This window comes from Piliocolobus tephrosceles, chromosome 3 (assembly GCF_002776525.5).
Source record: "Piliocolobus tephrosceles isolate RC106 chromosome 3, ASM277652v3, whole genome shotgun sequence".
Lineage (NCBI taxonomy): Eukaryota > Metazoa > Chordata > Mammalia > Primates > Cercopithecidae > Piliocolobus > Piliocolobus tephrosceles.
In genome coordinates, this window is record NC_045436.1 from 170,903,093 (window position 1) to 170,909,092 (window position 6,000).

Consider the following 6,000-nt stretch of genomic DNA (forward strand, 5'->3'; position numbering starts at 1 on the left):
ACACTGTTGCCTCTTCTATTAGGAGCTCTTTGCTGTGCTGAGATTGCAGTATTTAAAGATGAGTATTTTTAATAAAATATGTTTATTAAACTTAATTCAATTTATTTGCATGATACTTAGCTAAATAAATAAGAATTTCTTTCCATCAGTGAAAGGAAAGCTGACTGCACTGAATTTGTTAGTCTTCAGTATAGCAACTTCCTAGAAATTGAGGTTCAGAAAGTTGTTCAGGTCATTTGCAAGAAGAACATTGATTATATATATGAAATTATATATTATATAATTAATATATATAATTATATATTTATAACACATATAATTAATATCTATAATTATATATAATATGTATGTGTAATATATAATTATAGATATTATAATATGTAATATATAATATATAATATAATATAATATGTAATTATAGATATTATTATATATGTTGTAAATATATAATTATTATATATATACACATGTCAGCTATTTCAAATGACAATTCCCAGATTTGCTTTATCAAGGCAAGGTCTTTCAGTGGATTTTTGTGGGGTAAGAGTGAAGAGGGTTGGTGGTACGTTCTAATGTTGGAAAATTAATCAGAAATATATATTCCTCTTCTATTACCAACTGGAAAACTCTATTTTCAGAGGACTCATGTGATTCAACAGGACCCACTTGGATAATTTCCATATTTTAAGGTCAACTGTACCATATAAAAAAATCTAGTCACAAGAGCAGAATCCACCATATTCATGGTCAGTAAAGCAGGCAATTCAAATTCTAAGAATATATGTATTTTCTGTGGAACCCAATAAGGATATTTTTTTTTTAGAATAAAAGAAATATAGCTCTTAAGTAATACACCAAGAATTGTTTAATTTAATAAGTTTCAATTCAGAAATATATATTTCTGACTAGTTTTCTAACATTAGGACATACCACCAACCCTCTTCACTCTTACCCTGCAAAAATCCACTGAAAGACTGCCTGGGTGAAGCAAATCTGAACTGGAATTCAAAATAACTGATTTTTGCAGAGTGATGGATGACAATTTTCAAGTAGTTACTATGCTCTGGATAATGTTCTAGATAATGAACATGCATCCAATAATTTAAATCACACAACCACCTGTGGAGTGGTTGCCCATTTGAGAAGGAAGAAACCTGAACGAGATATATTAAATAAATTGCTCAACATCAGAGCTCGTAAGTAGCTGAGTCAAATGAAAACCAAGTCTTACCAATTAGTCTGTGTTGTTGTTGTTATTTTAAACTGCCTGCATCAGCTAACTAAGGTTTATATTTCTGAGCTACCCCCTCGCTCCCAATTATTCTTGCTTCTGTGAACTTTCTTCTTAACCGTGGCAAATTATACCCACTTTAAGCTTTTCATGATGTTACAGGGACTTCTTTATGAGTTAAATTACTTTAATGCCAACATTGGTGAGATTATGTGTGATTTTAGATAACTACTTTTATTACTCATTCTTTTTTTCTTTCACCAATGTTTGTAAAATACTCTCTTTTTTTCTTTTTCTTTTTTTTTGACAGTCTCTCTGTCACACAGGCTGGAGTGCAATGGCGTGATCTCAGCTCACTGCAACCTCCGCCTCCCAGGTTCAAGTGATTCTCCTGCCTCAGCTTCCCAAGTAGCTGGGATTACAGGTGAGTGCCACCACGCCTGGCTAATTTTTGTGTTTTGTTTTTAGTAGAGACGGGGTTTCACCATGTTGGCCAGGCTGATCACGAACTCCTGGCCTCAGGTGATCCACCCACCTCAGCCTGCCAAAGTGCTGGGATCACAGGCGTGAGCCACCACGCCTGGCCTAAAATACCCTCTCTTTTAGGCAGATAGATAAAGGCCATTCTAAAACAAGCCCTAAGATTTCCTGCTTACTGTTGTACATATTTTTCATAATCCCCAGGACAATGAATATGGTGGATTGTAATGGATAATACTGTGTCTACTTGATTGGATTGAAGGATGCAAAGTATTGATCCAGGGTGTGTCCATGAGGGTGTTGCCCAAGGAGATTAACATGTGCGTCAGTGGACTGGGGAAGGCAGACCCACCCTCAATCTGTGTGGGCACCATCTAGTCAGCTACCAGTATGACCAGAATAAAAGCAAGTAGAAGAACATGAGAGATCAGACTGGCTTAGCTTCCCAGCCTACATCTTTCTCCTGTGCTGGATGTTTGCTGCCCTCGAACATCGGACTCCCAGGTTCTTCAGCTTTGGGACTCAGACTGACTTTTTTGCTCCTCAGCTTGAAGACGGTTTATTGTGGGACCCTGTGACTGTGTAAGTTAATACTCCTGAATAAACTCTCCTTTTCAAATACATCTGTCCGATCAGGTGTGGTGGCTCACGCCTGTAATCCCAGCACTTTAGGAAACCGAGGCAGGAGAATCACTTGAGGTCAGGAGTTCGAGACCAGCCTGGTCAACATGGTGAAACCCCGTCTTTACTAAAAATCCAAAAATTAGTTGGGTGTGCTGGCACATGCCTGTAATCCCAGCTACTTGGGAGGCTGAGGCAGGAGAATTGCTTGAATCCAGGAGGTGGAGGTTGCAGTGAGCCGAAATTACACCATTACACTCAGCCTGGACAAAGAAGGGAGACTCTATCTCAAAATAAAGTCAAATAAAATAAAATAAAATAAAAACATCTATCCTATTAGTTCTGTCCCTCTAGAGAACCCTGACTAATACAGTGAATTTTGCTCTTGTGATTGGATTTTTTAATATGGCACAGTTGACATTAAAATAGGGAAATTATCCAAGTGGGCACTATTGAGTCAAATGAGTCCTTGAAAACAGAGTTTTCCAGCTGTTAATAGAAGAGGAAGTCAGATTGAAAAGCCTAAGAAGGCTTTGCCACACAATTGCCAGCCTGAAGATGGAGGGGCCCAGATGATAAGGAGTGTGGGTGGCCTCTAGGAACCCTTGGCTGATAGTCAGTAAGGAAATGGAGATCTTAATTTTATAGTATCATGAAGCTGGATTTTGCTGATACTCTGAATGAGCTTGGAAGCAGATTCTTCTCCAGAGCCTCCAGATAAGAACTTAGCCTAGTCAACACCTTGATTTCAGCCTTTAGTGCCCTCATCAGATCATAGACCCTAGCCAAGCTGTGAATGGACTTCTGACCTAAAGGACCAGTAGTAATAAATGGTTGCTGTTTGGAGCCACTAAGATTATGGTAATTTGTTTTACTGCACTAGAGACAAATACGCTTTTTATAGAGGATCATCATAGTTCTTAGTCCTGGGGATATAACATAGCCTCTGCAATCATAGAGTTTATGTTCTGGGAGAAGGATGGGGGATGAAGAAAATGCATGAATAAATACCAATAAATAAACAGTAAAATATCAGATGGTGGTCAGTGCTATGAAGAGAATTATAATGGGGTGATATAATTGAGAGTGTTAGGGGGCTCCTTTAGATAGTTGGTCAAGAGAAGTCTCCTTGAGGCAGTCTTATTTGAAAAGACTCATATGACAAGAAGGTTCCAGTCAAGTTTAGTTCTGGGAGAAGTGCCATCCAGGCAGATGAGGTGCCACTGCAAAGGGCTTCCTGTGAGGAAGAACTTGTGATTGACAGACAGGTGGTATGGCTGGCCCCTAGATGATGGTGGTGGGGCCAGAGGAAGTTGGAGAGATAGATGGTTAGAGTTCAGATTTGGTAGGACTTTGTATACTATGGTAAAAAATTTGAATTTGATTCTAAATGTGTTGTGCCACTGGAAGACTCTAAATAGATTATATGATTTGATTTATATTTTCAAGATTTTATACAGTATAGAGACACATAGAAACATTTCAATTACAAATGGAGCAAGACTTTTTTTTCTTTTTGAAAAAATTGAAATACTTCTCTACCTGTACATGTGTAGAACATTTTATATTTAAAGTTTTAATGCATTTTTTTTTAGCTCAGGGATATTATCCTTTTATACTTTTTATATCCTCCTTTTACCCTTGTCCTTGTTATGTTTTCTATCTTCTCCTTTCTGTGTTTACTTTTTTTATTTTGAAAAAAATCAGAAGAAATTTACAGAGAACAGTATCAAAATATCTGACCAAGAATCAACATTTAACATACTGACATGTTTGCTCCAAGTTCTTATGCTTTTTAAAAGAAGGGAATGTTATGTGTTAAAGTCAAGTCCATTTTGTCCTTCATCCTTGTCTTAATTTTTTTGAAGATGTTAAATGTATCATAGATTTTGTGTGTATCATTCTAGGCCTTTATTGATTTTTAATTTTTTTACATACATGTATCTGTGTAATTGTTTGGTGATTTTTAAATTAAAAACACTATGTTTTATATATTTTTTATTTATATAATATCACTAAATTAAGTTTGTATAAAGGCTATAATAAATGTTTAAAAAAAGTTTGCCTAGGCTAATAGGAAAATGAGGACCAGTTGAGGGTCGTCTGTGGACATTCAGATGAGCAAAGACAAGGTGGTTTGGACAAGGGCTATGGTAGTAGTGGTGAAGAGAAATGGACAGATTTGATAGCTGTTTCAGAGACAGTTCTTGCTGATGGATAGGATGTGGGAGATGAGGGACCGGGAAATCTAGCTCCTAGATTTTTTTTTGGCTTGAGCAATGGAGAGGATGAATGACAAAAATAGAGAAGACTAGGAAAATAAGAGGTTGGATTGTGGAGAATCAAGAGGCCTATTTTGGCCATATAAAGTTTGAGTTGCCTATCAGGCATCAAGTGAAGATGTCGCGTTTACAGTTAAATATGTAAGTCTGAAATTCAGAAGGAAGGTTAAAATCGGAGATAAAAATGTGGGAATGATTAGCAAAAGGAATCATACTTAGAGCCTTGAGATTACCTAAGGAGAGACTATACATAGGCCAGAGAAAAAGGATAAGGACTGAAGTCTAGGGTACTCCAAAATTTAGAGATCAAAGAGTGTAACCTGCATAGCAGGAATAGCCAATGCATTAGAGGGAAACAGGATGGTGTGTGGGGTGCTGGAAGCCAAGAAAAGAGAGAGGAGGGAACGAGGTGTGAAATCCAGTCAGTGACTTTATGCAGGAGCTCTTTTACTTTTGATCCCCATCATGACCCTGTAGAGTAGGCAACGACAGAATTAATATTTTAATTTGTGGATAAAGAGCAGCTTTGAGAGATTAAATGACTTTTCCAAGTGGCCTGGCTAATCAGGGGGCCTTCTGAGTGCCTGGTTCCTGATCCCTTTGCCTTTCCAGGGAGCACTGCAGCGACCCTGTCTCCTTCTGTTGGGTTGTATTACATTAATATCTTGGGGCCTATGGCACATTTAACATTCGGTGCTTCTATAAAAAATGAATGCTGCGGTTTTATATGTTTGTGACTAGTTTTTATGGGTTTCCTGCTTCCTCATTTGATGTTAGGATGTCAGCTAGCACTTCTCCTTACCCTTAGTACTCCTGCCTGCATATGAACCTGGCCTGCCTTCTGTTATATGAAATTTGTTGAGCACTTTATAATTCACACCTGAATTCCAAATGAGTGGCAGGTACCCAGATTTTTCATAGATAATGCCAAGTGTAAATTAGTAGGGTTTTAAATATTTACAGAATGCTTGGCCCTGTTTAATTGTTAACACTGGGTCATATTAAGTGAAACAATGTTAACCTAGGGTTTTGATATTCTTGCAAAAGTGTTTAGGGTTGTGGAAAATAATAGCCTAAATTTTCTCTATTCTGTCACGGCAAATAAATTTGTACCATGATAATCCTATAGCTAGTCCTGGAAAAGTACTGTGATTCAAGTGGAAAAGTACTTTGATTTACTCTTTGGAAAACAATCTCTGGGATCTAACAGCCTCAGTCCCATGATTGAGAATGTCTTTCCTTTTGTTTTTCTCTGACTGGTTTAAGGAACACTCGGTTACTGAGAAACAATAAAGAAAAAAATTTAAACAATAAAAATTAGAGGAAAGCACCAGGAAAAACACACACACACACACACACACACACACACACACACACACACACACA

The 6,000-nt window shown here is 37.2% G+C and overlaps 1 long non-coding RNA gene across 1 annotated transcript in view; it reads left to right on the forward strand.

Annotated features, from left to right (window-relative positions):
• The first annotated feature begins 1,593 nt into the window (after positions 1-1,593).
• LOC111539013 overlaps positions 1,594-6,000 on the forward strand; it is a 25,372-nt gene continuing 20,965 nt past the window's right edge. The window contains exons 1-2 of the long non-coding RNA XR_002730540.1: positions 1,594-1,655; positions 1,916-2,293. This is a non-coding gene — a long non-coding RNA (uncharacterized LOC111539013). The remainder of the gene's footprint in view (positions 1,656-1,915; positions 2,294-6,000) is intronic.